This window comes from Muntiacus reevesi, chromosome 2 (genome assembly GCF_963930625.1).
Source record: "Muntiacus reevesi chromosome 2, mMunRee1.1, whole genome shotgun sequence".
NCBI lineage: Eukaryota > Metazoa > Chordata > Mammalia > Artiodactyla > Cervidae > Muntiacus > Muntiacus reevesi.
Genome location: NC_089250.1, coordinates 26448016 through 26475157, shown reverse-complemented (window position 1 = coordinate 26475157; position 27142 = coordinate 26448016). Strand labels below are relative to the sequence as shown.

Here is a 27142-nt window from a genome sequence, read left to right as displayed (position 1 = left end):
TTTTAAAAACAATTCTAGGCCATGTATCTATTTCCACAATACTAGCAAAATAAAATATTTCTAGGTGCTCCTCCACAGCAAAAAAAAAAAAAAAATGTATTTCAGAATTCCAGCCTGGAGGCCACAGGCTGACATGATACATTTCTGGAGTGTGTGTCTGTAATGTGAGATAAAGTATTGGTTTCTAGTTAAAGTCTCTGCCCCCAAACAGAGCTGGTGGGTTGACATTAAAGGACTCTGATCAACCTTTCCATTCCCCAGGGGAGCTTAAGGATGTACAGTAAAAATGAGGGAAGAGGAATCTTCTTTCTTCTTTTTCGTAGGATTTTCCTAAACCTGAACTCAATGGAATTTTTTTTTTCATTGTAAGCAACCAGAACAAGGAAATTAGATGCAGTTGGGGGCCCTGAGGGAAGTTGGATTAGCTATCTGGACTCAGTTTCCTCAACTCCAAAATGAATAGGATGCTTTCTGGTCACCTCCTCCATCCAGCACACAGCCTTGCACACAATCATCCTGACCTAAATAGTAAGAATTCGTGTGTAACTCTATAAAACAATTCACAGTCATATCTTAAGGTCAAATCCAAAATTTTTGAAAGCAATTTTTCAAGAAGCTCTTCCATCCTAATTATTATCTGATCTTCTATCCTCATCTCCTCCCTAGGACTCCCACACTGGTCTGTCCTCTAGTCCTCTCCCTTTCCAAGAAGATTCAGCACTGAAAGTCAACAGTCAGCTCAAGGTAGGAGTAAGGAGGAACCCCTGGCCACCTCTCTTTGACTTGTCCTCCACCTCTAATCTACCTATCCCCAGACCTGCTGAATACCCTTAATCCATTGTCTGGTCTTCAATGTCTATCTCAGCAACTCCAGGCTCTGACACACATGGCTTTTCCCCAAACGACTTCCCATCCTACAGAGGAGAGAACACTTTGTAAAGGTCAGTTCTGACCATGTCTCTTGGGCATCAACACACACACTTCCTGGACTTTTCAAGGATCATCTTTACACTCAGTGTGAATGAGCATGTCTCTTTTCACCAAGCAGTGTCTCCTCCCTGACACCACAATGTACAGTCCTCTTCCTCGAGGAAGCCGCCTCTGCCTCCCTGACCAGTCAAATTCCTTCATCATGGGGCAGTCCCCATGATGGAAGTGGTAGGACAGCTGGGTTGGACCTCGGAAAACAGGAAGTCGACACTGATCTCATGGGTGTCTGCATGTAGGTTCTAACAACTTTCTAAAAATTTATTTTATTGAAATATAGCTGATTTACAGGGTTTTGTTAATTTCTGCTGTACAGAAAAGTGATTCATATATATATATATATTCTTTTTCATATTATTTTCCATTATGGATTATCACAAGATACTAAATATAATTCCCTGTGCTGTCCAGGAAGATCTCATTGTTTATCGATCCTATATATAACAGTTTGCATAGGTTTTTAAAATTTTGGAAGTTTTTCTCAATTAAAACTGGAAAGAGAAAAGTCACATATGTCATAGAAAGCCAGATATCACACTTAGCATTTTGGTATATTTTCTTCAAGTCTGTATATGTATTTTCATAGAGCTATGACCAAATGATTAAAAAATTCTACTAGCAACATCTCAGAATAAAATGAAGTCACTTTTTACTAAATTATAGGGCAAGTGCCAAAAATAGTACCACAGATTTTCCAGCTCTGTAGCCAAAAGGTCCTTTCAGAACTCCATGTAGTTCCCCTTCATCATTGCTGGAAGTTATAGTTGGGAGGGATGGTGGGAATAGAAAAAAAGTGTTTTATTATTAATATAGAAACAAAGCTTAAAACTAAATAATAGAGTGAGCCTTAAGTATATCTGACTCAGGCTCACGTGTCACTTTCTGAATGTGTTTGAAGGGGTGTCATTCACAAACAAATATCACAACTCACCCTTGCATAAACTGAAGAGCAATTAAAGACAAATCTTCTCCTCCAAAACATCACAGTGTGAATGACTTAATACCAGTTAATAAAACATTCTAGTTAATCAGAGCACGACATTAGCAGACCATGCTGATTAAGTTAGAATTTTTACTCAATGCAATTTAAATTTCTTTGAAGATAAACTATAAGCTTCCAGATCTTGGATTCCAGTACTATTCTCCAATAAGAGGGAGCAGGGCACCTTGAGGATATGATTGATTTGAAGACTGGGACAGGGAGAATGCAAGATGAGCCTAGAGCATTTGTAGTACTCAAAAAAAGCATAGAGAAAAAAAAGCCCACAATGATGAGGTTGTGTCAAAGGGACACAGGAGACAAGTGAAAGAGGTCCCCAAGCCCAACACTGGACAATTTAAACAACAAAATAGAGTAGCACTGGATTATAATTCAGAGTATAAAATAAATGCCCATAAATCTATCCTGATATAGATAAGCAATTGAATAAATTAATAAATAGGGGAGATAGAGACAATTTCTCATGCATAAAAACAAACAAATGATGTAGATACTTCATCCTACAGCTGCGGGGCATAACTCTCTGCTCCTTAAATGTGGGCTGTGCCTCATGACCTCCTTCTAAAGACTACAGTCTGGGAAGTAGGAAAAAGTAACTTCGAAGAGGAGAAGTCCAGCAAATGCTACTCAAACCATGTGGTCAAGGTCAACACACTGTGATATTATGTTCCCAAGATATCATGTGATGACAATGGTACTTTACCTCTGTGATCTCCTCCTCAAAACCTAAACTCCCAGCCTGCTCATAAGGAAAACAATTACACAAATTCTAAGAGAGGGGCATCCTACAATATACCTGTTCAGTACTCCTCCAAACTGTCAAGATCACCTTAAATAAGGAAAATCTAAGACACTGTCACAGGTAAGAGGAACCTTGACTAATGTAAGACAATATCCTGGATGGGATTCTGAGGCCAAAAACAGAATGTTGGATAAAAACTAAGGACATCTGAATATACTACGGTCTTTAGTAAATTATAATGTATCAAAAATGGTTCATTAATTATAAAAAAGTATACTATACTAGTGTAAGATGTTAATAATCAGGAAAAGAGCAGTATAGCTACTGTACAGGGGATATATGTGAATTCTTTATATTATATGCTCAATTTTTGTGTTATTCTAAATCTGTTCCATTAATTTAAAAAAAAACCATAAAATTCATAGTAAGTTTTCTTTTAACTATTTTTTGTTTTGTAAATTATTTATTTATTTATTTACTGGCCACTTCTTGTGACCAAGGATCAGACCCGTGCCTCCTGTAGTGGAAGCACAGAGTTTTAACCACTGGACCACCATGAAAGCCTGTCATTCTAAGTTTTGATTGACAAAAATGTCCAGCTGAGTCTGTCCCCTTTTCATATCAAGATCCTAAGAAAATAAGTACCTTCAGGTCAGGATGGTCTAGGAAGGCATGAATAGTTCTCAGTTCTGTTGTGCATTTAAATCACCTGATGTATCTTAATAATAATAAATCAGAATCTTTGCGATGAGCATCAGCAAATTTTACAACCTTTTCATACTACCAAAAGTCTAGTTTTGCCAACAGAAAGATCCCATATAACCATATCATAAAATTGCACCTTTTGTCATCAGCATGAAATGTCTCTTTTTCATAGCAGGAAACAATGTTACCCCCTTTCCTTTTCTCCCTTAAGATACCTGGGGGCTTCAGCCATGATTCTGGCAATATAAAGATAAGTAAGAGAGTGATTCTAGCCAACTTAAAAAATTTTCAACACTTAAATATGCCAGAAAATTTGGAAAACTCAGCAGTGGCCACAGAACTGGAAAAGGTCAGTTTTCATTACAATCCCAAAGAAAGTCAATGCCAAAGAATGGTCAAACTACTGCATAATTGCACTCATCTCACACACTAGTAAAGTAATCCTCAAAATTCTCCAAGCCAGCCTTCAGCAATATGTGAACTGTGAATTTCCAGATGTTCAAACTGGTTTAAGAAAAGGCAGAGGAACCAGAGATTAAATTGCCAAATCTTCTGGATCATCAAAAAAGCAAGAGAGTTCCAGAAAAACATTTATTTCCGCTTTATTGACTATACCAAAGCCTTCGATTGTGTGGATCACAATAATGTGGAAAATTCTGAAAGATATGGGAATATCAGACCACCTGACCTGCCTCTTGAGAAACCTGTATGCAGGTCAGGAAGCAACAGTTAGAACTGGACATGGAACAACAGACTGGTTCCAAATAGGAAAAGGAGTATGCCACGGCTGTATATTGTCACCCTGCTTGTTTAACTTATATGCAGAGTACATCATGAGAAACACTGGGCTGAAAGAAGCACAAGCTGGAATCAAGATTGCCAGGAGAAATATCAATAACCTCAGATATGCAGATGACACCACTCTTATGGCAGAGAGTGAAGAGGAACTAAAGAACCTCTTAATGAAAGTGAAAGAGGAGAGTGAAAAAGTTGGCTTAAAGCTCAACATTCAGAAAACTAAGATCATGGCATCTGGTCCCATCACTTCACAGCAAATAGATGGGGAGACAGTGGAAACAGTGTCAGACTTTATTTTGGGGGGCGCCCAAATCACTGTAGATGGTGATTGCAGCCATGAAATTAAAAGACGCTTACTCTTTGGAAGGAAAGTTATGATGAAATATTGAAAAGCAGAGACATTACTTTGCCAACAAAGGTCCGTCTGCTCAAGGCTATGGTTTTTCCAGTAGTCATGTATGGATGTGAGAGTTGGACTATAAAGAAAACTGAGCACTGAAGACTTGATGCTTTTGAACTGTGGTGTTGGAGAAGACTCTTGAGAGTCCTTTGGACTGCAAGGAGATACAACCAGTCCATCCTAAAGGAGATCAGTCCTGGGTGTTCATTGGAAGGACTGATGTTGAAGCTGAAACTCCAGTACTTTGACCACTTGATGCGAAGAGCTGACTCATTTGAAAAGACCCTGATGCTAGGAAAGATTGAGGGCAGGAGGAGAAGGGGATGACAGAGGATGAGATGGTTGGATGGCATCACCGACTCAATGGACATGGGTTTGGGTGAACTCCAGGAGTTGGTGATAGACAGAGAGGCCTGGCGTGCTGCAGTTCAAGGGGTCGCAAAGAATCGGACACGACTGAGCGACTGAACTGAACTGAACTGAACTGAAACACTTAAAGCAGCAAACTACAGACTCTCTCTTGCTTTATTTCTCTTTTATTTTCTTGAGAAATTCTTTCTTAGGATATTGAAGATTAGTGTGATTTGAAAAGAAAGGAGTTTGAATTAGGGCAGAAAAATATGAAATTTTTTTCATCATAGAGAAAACCAAAATTTCAACTTTAAATGGAAGGCATCTAATGTTTTCACGAGTTCAGACAGGGTCCCTACCACTCCAGGGACATGGAATCAGAACATTTTTAAACCCAGACCCGCGTGGCCTCTCTGTGTGTCCTGGACAGTGAATCACCAGACTAGCCCCAAGCTCTGGCATTAGGCTCCAGGGTGTGTCCATCTCCAGCTCCCAGCCTGGCTTCCTGAACTCTTGGAAAGCCTTGCTAGGCTCTGTCTCCACCTGTTTTCATAATACTATTTAAAGAACAGGAGCCCATCTTAGCCCCTAACTGGAAAAGATGTCAGTTCTCTGCTAATGAAATGAACTCTCCTAATGCCATGAAATCGGGAAGCTGCAGCACACGGCCAACATTTGAGCTTGTTTTCCCCTGCAATACTTTACTACTTCCCATGTAGGAAGATCTGGGGAGGTCAGGGGACTTTGAAAGTCCTGACGGTTGCAGGTCTGTCTCAACAGCAGATATAAACTGTGATATACTTTAAAGGGGGTCGGGGAGTATTCTTTAATTAGGGGGCTTCCATCAGAACCTTGGTTGATGAAGACAGTCAAAGAAATCCATCAGGTTTAAAATGATTCACTCTGAGACCCTGGGTACAGAAGTCCTAGACCCTTCTTAAATGCTTATATCATCAGATTAAAACTCTGGTCTGGAATTTCCCTGGTGGTCCAGTCATTAAGACTTCACCTTCCAATGCAGGGGGTGCAGGTTTGATTCCTGGTTGGGTGCTAAAATTCCATATACCTTGTGGCCAAAAAAAGCAAAACATAAAACAGAAGCAATATTGTGACAAATTCAATAAAGACTTTTAAAACGGTCCACATTAAAAAAAATCTTAAAGTAAAAGCAAAAACAAAAAGCTCTGGTCCATGTACTGGGGGGAAGTGGAATTACAGGCACCTTGGAATCAGAAAGCATATAGGCTGAGCCCAGACCCACCATGACAAGCTAATAGACAGTATGAACTTCTGTGCTTCTATTTCCTCATGTGTAAAAGAAAGCTAAGGATTCTTCATATATATAATTATGGGATTCTGAAGATCAAGTGGACCACATACGACTTCCATCTGTACTGTGTCAGTAAACAGAAGGCACACGTTATTATGAAGAATCATGTCATGAATATTAATGATTTTAAGGTCTATCTACAGTGGATACCCTTACCTCTCTCTCTGACTTTCAGCTTCAGTTCAGTTCAGTTCAGTTCAGTCACTCAGTTGTGTCTGACTCTCTGCGACCCCATGAATGGCAGCACACCAGGCCTACCTGTCCATCACCAACTCCTGAAGTTTACTCAAACTCATGCCCATCGAGTCAGTGATGCCATCCAACCAGCTCATCCTCTGTTGTCCCCTTCTCCTCCTCCCCCCAATCTCTCCCAGCATCAGGGTCTTTTCCAATGAGTCAACACTTCACATGAGGTGGCCAAAGTACTGGAGTTTCAGCTTCAACATCAGTCCTTCCAATGAACACCCAGGACTGATCTCCTTTAGGATGGACTGGTTGGATCTCCTTGCAGTCCAAGGGACTCTCAAGAGTCTTCTCCAACACCACAGTTCAAAAGCATCAATTTTTCAGTGCTCAGCTTTCTTCACAGTCCTACTCTCACATCCATATATGACCCTGGAAAAACCATAGCCTTGACCAGATGGACCTTTGTTGGCAAAGTAATGTCTCTGCTTTTTAATATGCTTTCTAGGTTGGTCATAACTTTCCTTCCAAGGAGTAAGTGTCTTTTAATTTCATGGCTGCAGTCACCATCTGCAGTGACTTTGGCGCTCAATAAGATAGGGTCTGACACTGTTTCCCCTGTTTCCCCATCTATTTCCCATGAAGTGATGGGACTAGATGCCATGATCTTAGTTTTCTGAATGTTGAGCTTTAAGCTAACACTTCTCACTCTCCTCTTTCACTTTCATCAAGAGGCTTTTTAGTTCCTCTTCACTCTCTGCCATAAGGGTGGTGTCATCTGCATATCTGAGGTTATTGATATTTCTCCTGGCAATCTTGATTCCATCTTGTGCTTCTTCCAGCCCAATGTTTCTCATGATGTACTCTGCATATAAGTTAAATAAGCAGGGTGACAATCTACAGCCTTGACGTACTCCTTTTTCCTATTTGGAACCAGTCTGTTGTTCCATGTCCAGTTCTAACTGTTGCTTCCTGACCTACATACAGGTTTCTCAAGAGGCAGGTCAGGTGGTCTGGTATTCCCATCTCTTTCAGAATTTTCTGCAGTTTATTGTGATCCACAGAGTTGAAGGCTTTGGCATAGTCAATAAATAGAGATCTCTTCAAGAAAATTAGAGACACCAAGGGAACATTTCACCCAAAGATGGGTTTGATAAAGGACAGAAATGGTATGTACCTAACAGAAGCAGAAGATACTAAGAAGAAAGTGGCAAGAATACACAGAAGCACTGTACAAAAAAGATCTTAACAACCCAGATAATCACAATGGTGTGATCACTCACCTAGAGCCAGACATCCTGGAATGTGAAGTCAAGTGGGCCTTAGAAAGCATCACTAGGAACAAAGTTGGTGGATGTGATGGAATTCCAGTTGAGCTATTTCACATCCTGAAAGATGATGCTGTGAAAGTGCTGCACTCAATATGCCAGCAAATTTGGAAAACTCAGCAGTGGCCATAGGACTGGAAAAGGTCAGTTTTCATTCCAGTCCCTAAGAAAGGCAATCCCAAAGAATGCTCAAACTACTGCACAATTTTACTCAGCTTCAGCAAAGATATATTTCACTGAGAAAAATTTACCTTTCACCCTTGATGTGGTTCATGTCTTTGCTATGATTCTGCCTCCTAGGCCCTTCAGTGACCCACCTCAGGTCCCTTCAGCTCAGCTCCACCTCTGCTCCTTGGGGACAATATTTCCACTTAATACCACTCATCTCACTACCCAGACCCATGGGCACCCATTCATGCGTAACCTAACAACCTCCACAGCCCACTTGTCAAGGACGCATAAGTCCATCTGAGAGATGAAAGAAATTGTAGAAACCACTTTGTCTGATGTCTTAACTTTACAAATGATGAAACCGAGGCTCAGGTCATTTAACTGACTGGTGAGTCAGCAGTAGAATGGAGACCAAAGTCCAGATCTCCAGAGAACATGGGCCAACATCTGCATCCAAATCTGAGAACATTAAGCCATGAAAGTGTCAACATCTTTTACTAAAATACACAGAGTTATTTACAACAAAACACAGATGTCCCTAAGTCTTATCATCCAAGCAGTTGTTAACCCTCTTTAAGATAAAAGAGTAGTTGGTTTGTCTAATAAACTTGAGATGGTAAAGAATCTGCCTGTAATGCGGGTGACCCAGGTTCTATCCCTGGGTCAGGAAGATACTCTGAAGAAGGGAATGGCACCCCCACTCCAGTATTCTTGCCTGGAGAAGTCCATGGACAGAAAAGTCTGGTGTGCTACAGTCCATGGAGTCGTAAAGAGTTGGACATGGACTCAGTAGGGAAGGGCTTCTAAAACCATCATCACAGGATTTCCATTGCAAAATTGAAAGCTTTATTTAGCACAGGACTTCATCCCTTCTCTAGAAATCTAGACCTTTTGAAATGAACTTTGCAGAGTCCCTGTGCTATTTGGAGACAGTATATTCCACATGTACAGACGTCAAAGGCAAAAACTACCCAGGATCATATTAAACCAATGCAGCTCCAACCAGAATTCCAGCTGGAGTCTGAAAAACAAGAGCCATGTAGTTAAAATGACTCTACCAGATATTAAGGCATGGAACATGCCGTAACGATTAAAAGATTATATTTCTGGTCCAGTTATTTTAAAAAATTGAGCAATGGAACAGAATGGAGAATTTAAAAACAGACCCAGACTCACACCAAACTGAGTTGTGATAGAAGTAGCATTGCACATGAGCAGAGGAAACATGGATCATGTTCAGTAGTGTTGGTGAAATGAGATCATTGTAATGGAAAGGTGCAATTATATCCCTCTCTCACTTTACACAGAAAAATAAATTTAGATGGCTTCAAAACCTTTGTATATGTACCTAGAGAGTATCCTGCTAAGTAAAGTAAATCAGACAGAGAAAGACAAATATCACAGGATATCATGTACGTGGAATCACGATATAACAAATGATACAAATGTACTTATTTACAAAAAAAAGAAACAGACTCATAGAAAACAAACTGATGGTTACCAATGGAGAAAGTGCGAGAGTGATAAATTGGGCATCTGGGATTAAAAGATATACGCTACTGAATTTAAAATAAACAAACAACCAGGACAGGAAACTATATTCAACATCTTTTAATAACCTATAAGGGAAAATAATATGAAAAAAGAATAGATTTATGTGTGTGTAATTGAATCACTTTGCTATACACCTGAAACTAACACAACATTGTAAATCAACTATACTTCAATTTTTAAAAATTTAAAACCAGTATTAAACAAGTAAAGTGAGGAAGGGAAAGGAGGATACTAGCTTTATGATTCTGAGATTAAGAAAGATTTTTTTTAAGTATGTCAGAAAAAGCAATACCTGTAAAAGGGGGAAATGGAAAGATCTGATTACACCAAAATTAAAGATTTCTGCTGTGTTAAATACACTACGAGTGAGTGATAGTTACTTAGTCGTGTCTGACTCTTTGTGACCCCATGGACTATAGCCTGCCAGGCTCCTTTGTCCATGGCATTCTCCAGGCACAAATACTGGAGTGGGTTGCTATTTCAAATACACAATAGACAAAGTTAAAAGACAGGTGACAGGTGGAGAGAAGATAATTTCCAATGTATACAATCAAGAAAAAGATTAATACCCAGAATATTTAAGAAACTCTTGTAAATCAGTAAAAACAAAAAGCCATCTAATAGAAAAATGTACAACAGCTATAAAGGCTCAGCTTCCTGAGTAGGAATGCGATGACTGATATGAAATATACTTGCCTTCACTGGTAGGTAACCAGAGAATGCCAAAATACAGGCATCAATTTAGAGCACACAGACAAAAAATATTCAGATAATAGCCAATGTCAGCAAGCATGATGGGAAATCATTACTCTTATTAATGTGTTACTGACTCTGCAAATATTTACAACAATCATTTGCTGAGCAATCTAGCAGTATGTTGTAAAATTGTATTAGCACGCACCCGTTAACACAGGAATTTCCAGATACATACCTCCAGAGAACTCAATAAAGACGATGTATAAAGACTGCTAGAATAGGGACTTCTCAGAAGGTCCAGTGATTAAGATTTCATGTTGCAATGCAGGGACTGTGGGTTCGACCCCTCATTAGGGAGCTAAGACTCCACATACCTCAAGACCAAAAAAACCAAAACAAAAACAACTGCATAACAAATTCCATAAAGACTTAAAAAAGAGTTTGTTAGAATAGCAAAATAAGGGGAAAATATTTTCCAAATGCTGTTTTTGGACCTATTTCTATTCAGAGAGGGGTTTCACAGGTGGCTCCGTGGTAAAAGAATCTCCCTGCCACTGCAGGCGACAAGGGTCTGATCCCTGGGTCGGGAAGATCCCTTGGAGAAGGAAATGGCAGCCAGCTCGAGTATTCCTGCCTGGGAAATCCCATGGACAGAGGAACCTGGCGGGCTACAGTCCATGGGGTCGCAGAGTTGGACATGACTTAGCGACTGAACAACAGCAACAACTATTCAGAGGTCAAGAAATGATTCATTACCAAGAATGGAACTGGAAAACAATGTTGAGAAAAAAATATCTAAGTTCAACCCAGTGTCTAATACAATTTATATTAAGATCCAGTTCAGAGCACATGCAAAACACATATTTTTTATAGATACCCATATGTATCCATGGAAGAAAACTGACCATTAGGCTGACGGGAATCAGCACCTTATGAGAGCCAATGCAGTTGAAAGACAAAGGGGAACAATGAGAAGGTTTCTGATTAGAATAAATCTTTTAACGGACACAAACCAAGGAGCAGCATTAATACAATTTGGGGTGCTTAGAGACCAAAAGTTACAAACAGTAAAGAGAACAGCTGAAAATGGGGCAGGAAAGAGAAAACGGATGATCCGTCTTACGTTGATGGACAGTGAGAGCAGACAAAGGGGTTAACCTCAAATCCACTGAAGTCAGATATTTGTCTGGAGGAGGGGCAACCCCCCTGGATAGCCTTTCATCCTTTTCATCGTCAGGGGTAATTGAGTGTTAATTCCGCTGACCTTATTTGCTGCAGCTTCTCCATCCCCGGAGCGTCCCTGGCTGTCAGACAGCAGGCTTTACAGAGCTGTCGACTTAATGTTTTTCTTTTGACTGAATTTTTTACCCGAGGCATTTCAATCCTGTAACTTCAGCAATCAATTTAGGCCCCAAAGCAGCACAGGCTTCAGCCCCCTCGAAGCAGGTATTTGCATGGGAGCTAAGAGCTTAAGCACCAGGGAATGGGTTCTGTCCAAACAGACCTGAGAAGTAGGAGAAGTGGGACCTTATGCTAAATCACCACCCAGCGAGCTGACTAGTCTCAGCAGAATTGCGCTGTGTGTCGGGGGCTGGGGAGAGGCATGGGTGGGTGGGTGGGAGACGACCGGTTAAACTTTATACTCTTTTTTTTTAAACTGAAGGGTAATTGCTTTACAATGTTGTGTTAGTTTCTACTGTATAACATGAATCAGCTCTAAGTTTTATACTTTTTAAAGTTGCCAGCTATTTCTAATGTGTTGGTTTCAATGATCCTAAGCCAACGTTTTAAAAGTCAACATGAAATTCCAATAGCTAGGTGTGTCAAATAAAGGGAAATTGTTTGCAGTATAACTTGAACAGAATTATACTAAGAAAATAAAAATTTTGGATTTTTTATCTTTTTTAGACAACTCCGTATCTTCAAACACTAGAATGACAGAGGGCACAAGTTAGGCATGGACTGCCAAGAAATAGAATGCCAGCTCCACTGAGGACTTGTCAATATTTATTTTAAAAGATTCTTAACCTCTAAAATGACATAGAGCCATTTTCTACTCTACAAGGAATTCTTGCTATGGAATAAGACACTTGTGGGGAACTTGCAAGCCAAGTAGTAGATCGTTTATTAAATCCAGATCTTTCACCCAAGAGAGAAGTTGCTACAGTCATTCCATTATTTGGGAAGGAGGAAGCCAGACTCCAGCTCGAAGCTTCCTGTGTCCTTTCAGCTACCCTACAGAACAACGATCTAGCCTGAACAACAAAGCCTAGCAAGACTGACATCCAAAGCATCTCAGATCTGGATACTTCCGTGGGTATTTGGAAAGAGGGCAGTTCTCCTCTCAGCTCTACCACAGGAGAGAAGACCAGCATTCTCAGCTAGCCCCTGGGGTGACAGTCAATATTCCTAACTCCACCCAACAGATGGCACAACTTGATCCCCTAACAGTCGAATGAAAATAATCATACTGATTCCATTGGCCTGCATGTCAGTATTGAGAAAAACAGTTATTCCTTAGTAAGAAGCAAGGCATCCATCTACAGGAAGAGGAGGGAGAAGAGAAGGGTAAAATAAAGACCAAACAAACCCACCACCAACAATAAATTGAGTCAAGGATAAGTTTGCCTGAAAACTGAAGCTAGCCAGTTTCAGCCTACCATACTGAGATGTTACTGAAGATGATACAGAGAAATAATGGCACGTGTGCTGTGAGCTACAAACATAAGATGATAAGGGATCGTCTAATTTTGTCCCACTTATACAAGGATTCATGGGAAGAAAGTCCAGGAGATGCAAAGATGCTCCTGGTAGAAGACCACCTTTAGGGGTGCACACAGCCTCCTGCCCCCAGGGCTGTAGTGTCACTTAGAAGAAACCGCTCCTGGACACATTGTCCCAACATCTTTTCTCTAAGCTCGCCTCCATCCAGGAGTTTCCCCTGGCACCCAGTGGCTGGAAGAGAAGCCGCCTCTCCTTCCCAAGAGATCAATGCAGAGCACTCCCTGGGACAGAAGAAGATTATCTGAGATTTCAATAGTCACTGCAGATGCAGGCAGAGAGTGGAGTGGAGGATGAGTGAGCAGAGGTGCAAGGCGTCTGGACATTACTGTGCAGGTAACTCACCTTGGGGTGGGGCTGTGTTCATTCCAGCAGGGCTGAGGCAGAATTGGGGAGAGCTCATTTCTAATCAGCTCCCTGGTGTGGACAGTGCTGAGGGTCTGACCTCACTCCGAGTGACCAAGTTTACAGGAATGATGGAAAAACTCAAAGAAGGTGGCAGATGCCAAGCCTCCTCTAATGTGATGAAGTGGTGGAGGAAGATGCTATAAAGTGAACACCTGCAAACCTCCTTGTCTCAGGAGGACTGTGTTCTTAGAGATGTTCACAATGGGTTGGGTGCCTTTCTCTTTTCCCTGCAGCCCTCCTCCATGCTGGGGTAGCCAGGTCTGGGAGTGGCATCACCACCCAAACCCTTGAGACAGAAAACTCAGATTTATTCTCCATGCCTCATTTTTCTCAACTCCACATCAGACTTACTATTTTCACCACTGAGTTTGGGTGATCTGTTCCTTGGCACGGAAAATTGTAAAAGGTCCTTAAATGTCAGGCACTGTGTTAGGTATTGGGACACTTCTCTCCTCGTGGAGTTTAAGCCTTGGTGACCCAGCACTCTCTGTGCAGGTAAGCAAACTCTGGTCTCCCTGATTTTGCTATGCAAATGGAAATATAGAACATATTCATAGAAATAGCAGTATACCAATATAAGAGTATACTGGTAAGTGCTAGAGGTTTGAACAGCAAACAGAATTGAGTAAAAGAAGAGAACTCTTGGGACTTGTACAGTCAGAGAAAGTCAGCAAGGAACCAGGAACTGGGCTGAATGGGCAGGATTGGTGTGGGGACAGGTGCTGGGAAGAGCAAGAATTTTCATCCTGAGCCTGGTGTCATGGGCTGGTTGGGGAGAGAGAGTTCCCACCCAAGGAAGTGTATAAATGAGACGACTGGAAAAACCAATAGGAGGCGGAAGATAGAAGGTCTTGAGGTCACAGGAAAGGTTTGGACCTCATTTTCTAGGCAAGAGGATGGTCCAGAAGATTTATAAACCACAGATGAGCCATGGTGAAAAGTGCAATGAACCAGACTGTAGAAGGAACATGCACTGCATTCATATAGCATGCGGGGGCTCCAATGAGGATATCTTGAAATAATGTTCAAACAGATAAAGAAGGGTCTTTCACTCTACGTTACCCCCTCTCTCCGGCCCCAGTCCTTCCAAAGTGTCATTTCCTGCCTCTCCTGTCTGTTTCAGCATTTTCTTTCTTTTTTCTTAGATTTGATTTTATTTATTTTTTTAATTTGGCCATGCCATGTGGCATGTGGGATCTTAGTTCCCTGACCAGGGATCGAACCTGAAGCCCCTGAGTTGGAAGTGTGGTGTCTTATACCCACTGAACTGCCAGGGAAGTTCCTGTTTCAGCACTTTCGGGCCTCCAGAGCCATGATGTTCTCTTCCTGACCCACATTCCCTGTGCTGGGCCCAGGGATGGAAATGCTGCCTGGCAGCTGGCACCCAATGGGTGGGCGCCTGCCATCACAAGCCCCCTGGCAGCTGCTTCCTGGTGATATGAGGGCTTCTCCATTCCTGTTGTTTGTTTTGCCTGTTTGATCCTTCATGCTCTACATGCTAGCATTAGTTCACCAGTGACTGACAAGTTTTATCCTCAAGTGAGCCCTGCCTGTGAAGACAAAGTCAAGTGTCCCTGAAGCAGAAACATTCCTGGCTTCTGGAAGAGATGCTCTGTAGTGACAATTGTGCAGTACTTTCCTCTTCAAAGCCCTCCACAAATATTACTTAATCAACCCTCCTGGAATACCTGGAAAGCTGGGAAACATCTATAAACCTGGTTTCAAGAGAGAAGATGGAAAGCTGAAACCCTCCACCAGAACAGCTCAGCTTGATACCCAAACTGGCAAGTAAGAACCTGGCCTCCCCTTCACAGAGCCAAGGAAGAGACTCAACACCGAAGTGTTCCGTTTATTTCCAGGGTCACAGGCAGTACCTCCTTGTACATCTCAGTAGAGCATTTGGAAGGCAGTGTGTATTCATACAGGAGGCAGGGTGTCGAGTGCTGGGTTTTAGAGACTAGTTGTAGGAACTCTCTGTACTCTGAATCCCTCTTCTGTCGAAGGAGCCCTATTAGTCTGTGATTCCCATCACATAATAACACTAAAACAATTCACGCAAAGAGTGCTCAGAAAATGAATTTTAATGAGGTCCTACAATATGGATTATTTTAGCATCTGGGGGAAAAAATCCTAACCAGATGAGTCCTCATCTTCCTTTTTTACCAAATTTCTGCCTCCTCTGCCACATCCCCACCAACAACAATGTCTGTCGTTAACTGTCTGAGCAATGTCCTTGGGATTGCTCTCCCTCTCCCCGACCAAAGTCACTTCAGAGACAGCTTCACTGCCACCCAGTTTAGAAGAGAGTTAAAGCTAAGTGTAAGCCATCCAGAGGGACTCTGCATTTCAACAGGGGACACATGCCTACTGAGCTGAAGTCCAGCCTATGGGGTTCCAGCCACTGGGAACTAACCTGCAGAGGCATCTGGGTGGCGGGACCTTGATACCACACACCTTTGAGTGTGTGTTGTTGTTGTCGTTCAGTCGCTCAGTCATGTCCGACTCTTTTCGACCCCATGGACTGCAGCACGCCAGCCTTCCCTGTCCTTCACCATCTCAAACTCAAGTCCATTGAGTCAGTGATGCCATTCAACCACCTCAGGCTCTGCTGTCCCCTTCTCTTCCTGTCCTCAATCTTTCCCAGCATCAGGGTCTTTTCCAATGACTTGGTTGTTTGCATCAGGTAGCCAAAGTATTGGAGCTTCCGCATCAGTCCTTCAAAGGAATATTCAGGGTTAATTTCCATTAGGATTGACTGGTTTGAACTCCTTGCTCTCCAAGGGACTCTCAAGAGTCTTCTCCAGCACCACAGATTGAAAGCTCAGCCTTCTTTATGATTCACCTCTCACATTTGTTTATGACTACTGGAAAAACCATAGTTTTGACTAGATGGACCTTTGTCTACAAAGTGCTGTCTCTGTTTTTTAATATGCTGTCTAGGTTTGTCATAGTTTTTCTTCCAAGGAGCAAGCGTCTTTTAATCTCACAGCTGCAGTCACCATCCACAGGGATTTGGGAGCCCAAGAAAATAAAGTCTGTCAATGTTTCCATTTTTTCCCTGGCTACTTGAGTGCTTAGTTGGATCCAAGCCCTGCTGAAAAAGAAGCTTGGTGCTGTGGTTAAGAGCATGGCCCCCTGTGCATCCTACCACCGAGACACTGCTTCATCTCTCTGTGCCTGTTTCTTCTCAAAAATGGGAATAGTAACTTATCCCTTGAACGTGCTATAATGGTGCCATAAATTAATGTACATACAGTGCATAGGATCATGCCAGCACTAATAAACATCAAAATATAGCTTGTTTTTTTTTTTTAAAGACTTTTTTGATGCAGACCACTTTTTAAATTCTTTATTGAAATTGTTACAGTATTGCTTCTGTTTTATGTTTTGGCCATTGGGCATATGGGATCCTAGCTCCCCGACCAGGGATCGAAACTGCACCCCCTGCATTGGAAGGAAGACTGCTGGGGAAGTCTCCAGCTTGGATTATGATAGGCACTCTACTTGCAGTAACAAGTGTGTATTACATAGTTTGGGCATGGGCACTAGTTCCAGCCCCACTTACAGACACAAACAGAGCGCAGGAGTGAACACACAGCTCGGTCACACGGTTGATCAGTAGTAGAGCTGGGCCCTCACCAGGCAGCAGGGCTGGACCCTACCCCACGCTGTGCTGCCCCAGCCTCACCGTGCGCCACAGCCCGGGGAGACGTGGGAGACAGGCGCCAGGCAGCCACTCGGGCTGGGCGAGAGGAACCTGAGTTCAAGCCATGCCTCACCTCCAGCAAATACACCAAGGAAGCTCTCTCTTCCTCCCATCTTGGCATCTCCAACTTTAACACAGACATAAGCCACCACTGCAGGTGGCCAGGAAGATCAAATAACTGTGCAAGGGGTTTTGAAAATTCTCAAGAGCTCTCTTTTGAAATGTAAGGGATATTTATGATCCACTGCAGGACGAGGGAGTTGGAAGGCCATGAAGGTCACTTGTGCTGCTGGGTGTCCTTGTTCATGGAGGCAAACTGCTGTTAGACAAACCTGGTCGGAGCTGGGCTGCAGTCTGGTGCCCAGGATCCACCCCACACTGCAAATCCTACTGTGGGTCCCGGAGTGCAGGACCGCCCCGGGCCCCGTAAGCCAAGAACCTACCCATTGCAGATGCCTGTGAGGCTGCCCTTCACTTCCTCCCAAGAGCCCCTGCCAGGCCAGGCACCCCCTGGGAAGGCCCTTGGACTGTGGCCCCTAGAGGTCCCAAAGGGGTCAACATGAGAGGCGGGCCCTGCAGGGTCTGCAGGCCCCTGTCCCTTGGCCCCCAGCACAGGGCTTAATCGGCCCTGCTGCACCGTCTGTTTTAGGCCAGATGCACACTGAGGTCCTCAAGGCACATGGACTGTTCAGGTCAGCTCCCAGCTGTGGGTCTGGAGAGAATGTACGGATCGGGCCTTTGGAGAAATTCACTCGATTCTTAGTTACCCAACATTCTCAGTGTGCAGACTTTTAAATTCCCAAAGGCAAGTGACCCACACTGCTATGGGATGTTAAGGGTATGCAAACGCATTTTCAAATGACTGCATTCTTTGATGGCAGCAAATTTGCTTTCACAGCTAATGGGAAGAATCCCTTTTTAAAAATCGTTACTTTTTTATCCTGTGTTTTGGTTAACAAAAGCCACCAACCTGGCTCCTGAATGAGAACAAAGGACAAAGGGCAGCCCTGAGAAGACAGTATCCAGCCTGAAGTCGGGGTCCGTCCTCCACCTGCAGCTGCCCCAGGGTGTGACGAGCTAAGGCGACAGGGTCCAGGGGTTGATGACTTTGCAGCTCCCAGCTGCCCTGGGGTCTTCACACCATCAAGCTGTTCACTGGCTCCTCTGAATGCTATTTCCTGTGTTCACAGCTTGATTTTGCTACAATTTGCACGTATTTTACCACTCAGGAGTAATGCCCCATTCATATCTGTCACAAGCCACTCAACAGCAAAGGTGAGTGATTTGCCCAAACTTGTATACATTTTCTGACACCTATTCCCCACTGTTTTTCTGCCTGCCAACCCCAGCTTAGGGTCTGTGTCTTTTGTCACAGTATCACCATTTAACCATATCAAATATGCTCCGTGTGCCCAGCTCTCTAGCAAGTGAACAGAAACATAATGATCCTGCCATGTTGATTTAGCATCTAAGCCCAGAGAGCAAGAGAAGAAACAAATAGTAGAAGGATATGTCCCTATCACGCTGACATCAGACCACGGTAAAACTGGGTCTGATGTCTTCCCTCAACACTCTCACTACAGCTGCTTCTCCAAGGGAAATGGCTGTGGGGAGAGGTTTAAAAATTTTTTTTTTTGCTGAAATAAGATTACCACTCTATTTGGGGCATCCCCTAAAACAGTCTCCTGGTCTCAGCAGCCTTATTTATCCACCTTAAGCCACAATTCTGGTCCCCTTCGGTCTGCTACCCTCATCCCATCCTCCAAGGAGAGTATTCCTCTCACACAATTTTATCTGAAATTGCATCAAGAAGAATAAAATACTTAGAGATAAATTAATGCAAAGACAAGAATGACTTGTACACTGAAAACTATGACACTGATGAACGAAACTGAAGAAGTCACAAATACATAGAGAGACATATTCCATGTTTCCAATTTGAAAAAATTAAAACTGTTTTTTAAAAAGTCAGTATTAACCAAAGCAATTTACCATATCAATGTAATCCCTATCCAACTTCCAACAGAATTTTTTCACAGAAATAGGGCAAACAATCCTAAGATTTACATGGAACCACCAACATCCCAAACAGCCAAAGAAATTGGAAAAAAAAACAAAAACAACGTTGGCAACATAATGCTTCCTGATTTCAAACTGTATTATAAAGCTAAAGTAACCAAACAGAATGGCATTGGCACAAAAACAGACACATAGATTAATGGTATAGAGAGTCCAAAAGTAAAACCATACCTATATGTCAATTAATTTTTAACAAAGGAGCCAAGAATATATAATGGGGATAGGGCAGCCTCTTCAATAAATAGTGTTGGGACAACTGGACAGCCACATGCAAAGGAATGCAACTGGACCACTATCTTGCTCCATACACAAAAATCCACTCAAAATAGATTAAAAACTTGAACATAAGACCTGACACCATGAAACTCCCTGGAGAAAACCTATTGTGTAAGCTCCTTGACATGTCACTTGGTGATAATATTTTGGATTTGACCCCACAAGCAAAGGCAACAAAAGCTAAAATAATCAAGTGGGACTACATTAAACTAAAAAGTTACTGCACAACAAAGTAAACCATCAACAAAATGAAAAGGCAACCTACAGAATGGGAGAAAATATCTGAAAGTCATCTATATGATATGGAGTCAATATCCAAAATATATCAAGAACTTACATAACTCATAGCATAAAATCCAATTAAAAAATAGGCAGAGGATCTGAATAGACATTTTTTTAAGTAAGATAAACAAGTGGCCAAGAGGTACATAAAAATGTACTCACTATCACTAACCATGAGGAAAATGCAAATCAAAATCACAATGAGACATCACCTCACATCTGTTAGAATGGCGATTATCAAAAAGAGGAGAAATAACAAGTCGTGATCAAGTCTTGATGAGGATGTGGAGAAAAACTCTTCTGTACTGTTGGTGGGAATGCAAATTGATGCAGCCACTATGGGAAACAGTAGGGAGTTTCCTTGAAAAATTAAAAATAGAGCAACAATATGATTCAGCAATTTCACTTCTGGGTATTTATCCTAAGACGAAATCACTATCTGGGAAAGATATCTGCACCTGCATGTTCACGGCAGCATTATTTACAATAGCCAAGATATGAAAGTAACCTAGGTGTCCCTCTGTGGATGCATGGATAAAAAAAAATATGATACATAATTCCTGAAATTACGCTATTTGCAACAGCATGAATGGATCTAGCACAATGAGGGCATTGTGCTAAATGAGATAAGCAGCTCAAAAGTTTTATGAATAGGATTCCATGTAGAAATTGTTTAGGGAATTTCTTGGTGGTTCAGTGGTTAAGATTCTGTGCTTCCACTGCAGGAGGCATGGGTTTGATCCCTGGTTGAAGAACTGAGGCCCCACATGCCACCCAGTGCTGCCAAAAAAAAAAAAAAAAAAAATGTTTTAATGTGCTTGGTTCATTTCTCTGTCTTATCTGGTACCTTGTATCCTACAGTGATTAAATCCCTGAGTTAGAAGCTGAGACTGACAGTACTTTACAAAGGTCTTGTGACTCATCACATTACAAAGGTAAGAAGGAAACTCTTCTGACCCCAACATCTGTGTCACATTTTGCCCAGGATCCTGCTTTCGTTTCTGTGTGGCTCTGGAGATCAATAAGGAAGGAGTCAAAACTCTTCTCCAACATGTTCTGTGCTTCTGGAATCTTCTCTTATCACCTCTATTTCTGAAGCAGAGTCCAGTTAATGAGTCAATCTGGGCTGTGAGTATAACTTTTTCTTTAAGATTTGACAGTGATTTTATTTTTATAAATAAGCAAGGGGGGGACTCCCCTGGTGGTCCAGTAGTTAAGAAGAATCTGTATTCCAATGCAAAAGATGCAGATTCAATCCCTGGTCAGAACTAAGATCCCACAGGCTGCAGGGCAACTAAACCCATGCCTTGAAACTAGAGAGAAGACCACTTGCTACAATGGAAGATCTCATGTGCTGCAACTAAGACCAAACACAGATAGAAATAAATTAGTTAATTTTAAAAAAAAAAAAGCAAGAGGAGTACAATATTTTGACCTACTAACTTGTAGGTTTGCTTTTCTTCTTTGGATTATATTTTAGAAAAATAAAAAAGCAATGCTTCTGGGTTGTGGCCGTGAGCGCTCATTATCTTGATCATCAGAAAGCACTCATGAAGCCCTAATTGGGCCAGGTGCTTCCATTAGAGATGGCACCATCAAATGCAGAGTTGTAGGAAGCTTCTCATTGTACTCCTAATGGAAAGACACATGTGTCTGAGAAGGGTTTAACTTCACGTATTTGCAAGTATGTCCGATCCCAGGGGATTTGTTTTGTGTGAGTCTCCAGATATCAAGATGGAAGATGAGAGGGAAGGGAGGGGGGAGGGTAGAGCCGCTTGCTTGCAAACAGACACTGGTGTCTATCACTAAAATATAGATATGCACATATCTATATTCCCCTGAAATAAGCCCTCTAATGAAGGCATCTCCCCCTGGAGAGTAGCATATTTAATTAGAATGGATTTATGTACGCCTTGACTCACCAGGATAGCCTCCAGAGATGAACATCTTGTTATGGGAAAGCCCAAGAGGTGTAGCCGCCAATCTTCCTCCAGCAGAATCTGCACATTCTGAACTAACTGTAGGTACAGGACGTTCTGCTTCTAATAAAGACACAGATCCTGAGTCACTGGCTTCTGCTCATTGTTGAAGAATAGCCGCTAAGAGCCTGAGTATCCCTCCTTTCACCATATTAGGTAAACCAGCCTCTGTGGTCAACCTTGAAGCTCCAGGAACCTACCCGGCTTGCCTCTTAACTGTTGTAATTATCAAGAATGAGGAGCCTCATTTTTACCCAAATTCATACCATGTTGGATTTCTAAATGGAAAGCACACAAACCCTTTACATGCAAATATTTCTTTCTTTCCCCATAACCAAAAAGTCTCTCTGATCATGCCTTGTTTAGATCCAATTTTTTGTTGTTGTTAACTTATTCTAGAAAACAAAAGTTTTCTTTAAAATAAGGTTTTTGCATTTCAGATTATTACATAAAAAGGAAAAATAATGATTTGAAAGGGATGATATTTTATACAGTTTCAGTTTTTAAAACTGAAAACAAATAGTGGATAAACATGTTAATATATTAAATAATGGAAGTGAATAATGGAATATTGAAATATCTTATGTTTGCACAGCCCCTCTAAATTGACAAAAATCTTGGGAATCTTTCCAACAGCTCTTTTGAGGAGGGCCAGGGATGTATTACCATCACTCAGTTTCCACCAGCAAATCATAACTTCCTCTGTTGATTTCAAAATTATGAAATAGAGACTGCAGGTCTAAACCATAAACATTTTAAGTTGAATTGTAGATTGTGTTAAACTAACATGTGATGGAAATGGCCATTTATATAGGCATCTCCCATCCCAGCTGTCCTGGCCATTGTTGTGGACTGGTAACTTCTAACCCACAATTTATTCAGTCAATACTAGTGTTCATTTAAAAGGGACCACAGGGGCATGTGAGAAATGCCTGGGGTCTTGATACAAATGATACAAATGGATTGATCTAAAAAAACAGACTCACAGACTTCAAAAATAAACCTAAGGTTACCAAAGAGGAAAAGGAGAGGGAAGGATAAATGAGGAGTTTGGGATTAACATATGCACACTGCTATATATAAAATACTCAGTAAGCTCACACTGTATGGCACAGGGAACTCTACTCAATATTCTGTAACAACCTACATGGGGAAAGTATCTGAAAAAGAATGGATATATGCATAACGGAACCTCTTTGCTCTGCACCTGAAACTAACACAACATTGCAGTCAACCATACACTAAGATAAAATAGAAAAAATTTTTAAGCAGATTTACCACAAATCTTTTACAAAAGCAAAAAAATTAAAAATTAAAAGGGACCACACGGCCATGTGAGAAGTTCTTGGGGAGTTGGCTCACCCCTCTTGTCCAGCACATGCAATCCATAATAGTCTTTTGGTAATTGACCTATTTAGCTGAAACATTTCATATAAAAGGAAGTTCAGCAGAATGATTCCTGTCTCTTATTGTAACCATACTCTCAGTTATCCCAGTGATCATTAGCAATTCTGGTGAGGTTGTAGAAAACGGCTTTATCGGGAGACTTACCAAACAGAAAGTTTCCAAGTTTTAACAAAAAGACACAGGCAAAGAACACAGACTGAAATAATGAATAGGGTGCTCCAGAGGAGAAGGGAACCAGAGCAGCCAACGCCCTCCCAGAGTTCATTATGCCTCTTGAGCTGCTAGTAGGAAAGTTAATTTTTAAATGCTTTGAGGTGATTAAGAAGCTGGGCATCACTCTAAATGTAAATAAGTCCCGTTTCATTTCCTGGAAGCTGACTCTGATTGGGGCAGTCACCAGCTACTTAGCCTGCTGATAAATTTCACATCCATAGTCTGGTTCATAATTAACCCTGTCTTCTTATGAAGTCAAAGCTTAGCACACTCATTTGTAAATACAAGCACAGCCAGAGACCTCAGTGCTCGACAGTTTCACTGGGGAAAAGTTGGTTTATCACAGAAAGCCATATTAAGACCTGAAAGCCTTCTTGCGTTGATGATGGAGTGCTGACCAAATATTTGGCTGAAGGTGGTGTCATTTCCTTCAGCCAACAAATCTGAAAAGTCATTTGAAAGACCATCCTAGTGATGGAGTTTGGGTCCTTTTTTGATATCAGGATTTCAGTCCCTTCAACTTACAGCCTCTGGAAGGAGCCCAGTGAATTATTTATTTCCCACTCACTCGCTCTTTCTCTCTGCGTAGGCTCTATTCATTCCTCTATCTTATCGTAATGAGCCAGGTCACCGCTGAACTGAACTTAAATCACAACCGCTTGGCAGTGCCTGTTTTACAGGCCTGGATGGCCTACTTTATATTGTTTGTACTGAGCTGATGTCGGTGCGCTGGTGTAAGATTGTAGAACTGCTTTACCCTGGGGACCCTCATAAAAATGAGTGGGCTGGCTCATAAAACTGTCCCACTGTGCAAAACTGTAAATAGCTTCCTTAGGGGCACGACAAGTCCAAGGCTGCAAAAAGGGCATACCCTCGGTGCCAGAGACTGGAACTGTCCTGCTAGGATTTGGAACTCCGCAACCCGGCAGGGTCCTGTTTATCCTGGGAATTGTAGCACCGATTGTTTTATCCTTGTTTTGCAACTCAACACCATTTCCTCACTCATAGTTCCCTTCTGTTTCCTCTTTGCCACTGTTTGCGGACACAGGAAAAGGCCAGTGGGCTCACATGAGGACAAGATCCCTGCTGGAGCTCGGTCATGTTGACAAGCCAAGTGATGATCCGTCATTGTCACTGTGTTTACATGAGGGATTAAGTAAATAAACAGTCTCAGTACAGCTGCTGTTTTTACTATCTGCTTTCAAGATTCAGAATGGTGCTCTAGATTGGTTAGACTCTGACCCAGTAGATTGAGCAGAAATGACTTGGGGGATGACTCTGTGCTATGTTGTTTGTAAGACTTCCACTCCCACACACTGGGACATCCCAAGTTACAGGAAATGTTGTCTTCAGCCAGCCACTGGGAACAACCAGCACCTCAATTCAGAACAGCTTCCTCCTCTGAAGCACTAAGGGAAGACTAAAAGCTGAGACGCTATCACAGATACAGATTCAGTTCAGGAGAAGCAGCACTGTGGCCTCCCGGCTCCTCCACTGATGGGTGCAGTATAAGCCAGCTACAAATTAATAGCAATCTCACATTTCATCTTTCCTAAAGCAACTGGAAACACAGGGATGGGGGCACACATGGGGACTGGATCTGCATTTCTCAATATAGGGGTCTCACTAATACCATCTGGGAACATGTTAGAAATGCAAATTATCAGCCTTAAGAATCAGAAACTTTAGGAGTGGGGCCCAGAAAATTGTGCTTAAAAAAGCCCTTCTGGTCATTTCAATGGAGCTAAAGTTTGAAAACCAGTGGCCTAGAAAGAGGAAACACAGATCACAGTTCGAGTCTGTCATCAAGCTGCTGTGTGTAAACCCGGGGTCTGCTGCTTGAGGACGAGTTATTTATGTCCTTTAAACCCCAAATTGCATCTGGAAAACAGGCAGGAATAAGCTGTCGGGGCCTTTCAGTGAATGTATTCAGCTTATTAAACACTTAGTACAGGGCCTGCTAATAGAATAGTAAATCTTAGCTCACATTGTTTTAAAGCACTAGAACTGGAACAAAATATGTGCTTAGTATCTGAAATGCACAAATAAATCCACAAATAAGTGACAGGATGACAGATGCTCAACTTGTGCAGAGAAGGAAAATGCTGACAAAAATGCATAACTGGACCTCTGTTTGCAGAACACAGATTAAAAAAAAAAATTACATGCACTCTTCTCGGAGACCTTGTGAACATCAAGCGCATTTAACAAGTGGGAAAGGGAGGAAGAGAGAGAGAAGAAAAAGGTAAAAGGAAGGGAGTGGAAAAGCCAGGAATTGGAGTTACTTGCTTTCCTGCATTGCATTAGATCTGTGACTCTGAGCATCTATTTCCTCCAAGTGGTCCACCCCAGAGCCTAAAGTTTTTGATGCCTCGAGGGTCTTTGTCCTCTTCTCCTTCACCCGTGACCCTTCAGTTTAAGACCTCTTTTTGTGTAACTCTATAGCTGATTCATGTCAATATATGACAAAACCCACTGAAATGTTGTGAAGTAATTAGCCTCCAACTAATAAAAAAAATTAAAAAAAAAAAGACCTCTTTTTCCTAATGAAGGAGTAATTTTTGTTTCCCCTAATTCTGCTCCTTGCAAAGGAGGAGGGCTGAGTGGGGAATGCAGGAGTGGGGGTGTCTGAGAGTACTAGGAGGTGGGACCCCAGAGCTAAAGGGTAGAACCAGAAGACGTCACCTCGTGGGATCATCACAGCAAGCATCTGCTCATGGTATCATAGAGATCATCTGATCATGGCCTGAGAAAACAGCTTCTAAACCAACCCAGGTGTGAAGTTAGATCTGGTGAGAAAATGCAAGCCACTTGCTGGAAATCTCTGTGAAAAACCAGCGGAATCCGATAGCTCTGCTGCCTTCATTTTGCTATGAGAAAAGTCTGCAGTGACTTGATAGATTGAGAAAGGATTTCCCTATACATGAGGTCATGAATCAACTACAAACCCAAACGGAGACTAAGGGAGACTGTCTGTCATTCAAGCCGATAGTGAATTTCCTCTGCTGGACATGACTACCAAATTCTAGAGTCTGAGAAAACAAAGAGGCAGCTGCACAATGTTAAAAGGTAGATCTTTGCATGAATTTAGCTGGGTATTTTTTCAGTTTTCTGGTCATAAATCAGGTCCACCCAAATCAAGGAACAACGAAAGAAAATAGCTTATATAACTGCGAGGTAAAGGCAGCTCTTGTAAGTCAGAAGCACTGTGCTCTGAAACAAGAGCAACAGGCTTGACCCTGGGCTTAAGTCAACAGAGTTACCTACTATTAACAGGGTGTCTGCCGCACTATCTCAGGGTTACAGCCTGTAACCATGGCCCCACCTTCTCCAAGCCATTCTCATTAAACTGTCTTCATAAAGGCTGTGCCTGTGAATCAGGTATAAACTGCTCTCTAGTCAGGTTCCTTGCCTGCTTCTCTATTGGACACAGGATGCTGTCTGTTCTGGGTGGGAGATGTCTTACCAAGAGCCTCTCATCACTGCCATTTTCCAGCCTCTGAAAACATCTGAGCTGATAGCTCTTCTTGGTAGAGGAGACTCCTTCTCTTCCCAGTCTTTTCTCTCCACCGGGCTCCTGTGAGCAATGCACTGGGTGGACCAAAAAGTTCAGTCGAGTTTTCCAGCCATGTGTCACAAAAAATTCAAACGAACTTTTTGGCCAACCCAATAAGCTCCTTCACAGCCCTCTTTTCCCCCATTCAAGATCATTTTCTCATTAAAAAGGGAATTCAGCCTGGACCTTCTAATGCTGAGAGATGATGCC

General features: G+C 42.0%; 1 long non-coding RNA gene across 1 annotated transcript in view; it reads right to left on the bottom strand.

The window, feature by feature from the left end:
- Positions 1–23429, bottom strand: part of LOC136157805 (uncharacterized) — a 71171-nt gene extending 47742 nt beyond the window's left edge. The window contains exons 1-2 of the long non-coding RNA XR_010661279.1: positions 23308–23429; positions 21700–21819 (exon numbers count right to left, since the gene is read on the bottom strand). This is a non-coding gene — a long non-coding RNA (uncharacterized lncRNA). The remainder of the gene's footprint in view (positions 1–21699; positions 21820–23307) is intronic.
- Between the last annotated feature and the right edge of the window lie 3713 nt (positions 23430–27142).